This window comes from Tenrec ecaudatus, chromosome 5 (genome assembly GCF_050624435.1).
Source record: "Tenrec ecaudatus isolate mTenEca1 chromosome 5, mTenEca1.hap1, whole genome shotgun sequence".
In the NCBI taxonomy this organism is placed as follows: domain Eukaryota; kingdom Metazoa; phylum Chordata; class Mammalia; order Afrosoricida; family Tenrecidae; genus Tenrec; species Tenrec ecaudatus.
In genome coordinates, this window is record NC_134534.1 from 21,056,594 (window position 1) to 21,057,894 (window position 1,301).

The window sequence follows — 1,301 nt, forward strand, 5'->3', positions numbered from 1 at the left end:
CCAGAAAGAATGACAGTCTTGGAAAGAGATGGCTCTATCCTCTCTTGTAGGGTACTCGATGGCATTCCATCTTTGAAGCAAGTCGTTCCTATCAGAGTTAGAAACCTGTAGAAATGAGTCCCTAGACGAAGCAAGTTATATTCACTTACAAGTGGCTAACCACATGCTCATAGATTGAAGAAGAGCGAGAGGAAAAGCCCCCCTCTTCTCTCTTGACCCTGGGAGATTTCCACGCCGGAAGGTCACTTTCAGATTCCATCTTATTAGAGGAAGAAGATTATTTCTGCTATGAAAGGGTCAAAACTAGTTTTCTTCCATGGTTTTATCATAAATTTCAGCCCTGCCCTCCCCAACAGGAGAAACTTTTATTTTAGAAGGCGTTATGTGGAAAAACTTTATTGATGAGATTGGCCATAAATCAGAGGAGATACAGGCACACACAGCCTTGCTTGGCAGCTTATCCGCAGGCCCTATGATCTATGCTTGCTGGAGCAGGGCTAAGAGGTTGTCTGGAATGCTGGCAATGACAGTGGTTGCTTGGCCAGGGGCCCACGTTGTTAATTCAGAGACACTCAATTGGGCAAGCTAATGACCTTTCTGTATAGCCAAAGAGAGGGGTGCTGAGTGACAGACTTAGCCTTGAGAATGAGCTCCAGCCCTTTGCAGGCCTTTAAAGAATTAGGCAGGTGAGTCAACAGAAGTAGTATGTCCATTCCTTTCTGTTGACAAGTAGCACAGAAAGGTGATTAACAGTCCACTTCCTGTAAAGAAACTTCCGGTGTCTTATTGGCCTGCATTGTTTCAAAGATGATTAATCAGGGTGACTAATTTTCAGGAAATCTTGGTTCCCAACTCTTTCACCTTACAGTGTTCTTTGCCGTTGCCCAAGCTTCTCAGTAAACTTAAGTGTAATGTCCAGGAGGAATTCCCTCACTTGGTTCACTGAACCAGAACAAAGATGATGAGCATTTGTAGTGTAACAGGCACGGTGCTAGGTGTCCAGGAAAGAGGTAGAAAGGCAGGTCATCCTGAGACATCCAGGGAGTAAATCAACCTGAGAGAGAGGAGTCCTCAGACATAGGCATGGATAATACACGGGCTGGTCACACCCAAGGAAGTGGTCCGTGTCAGATGGAAGCTGTATTAAGGAGTTCAAGAAGAAGGAAAATGTTTTGAAACTGTGCTAGCAATTGTACAATATTGCCTGATGTGATCGAACTGTGGAATGTTATATGTGTAAGAGCTCCCAATAAAATGGTTAAATAATAATCATAAAGGAAGCTTATTATTATCCATAAATA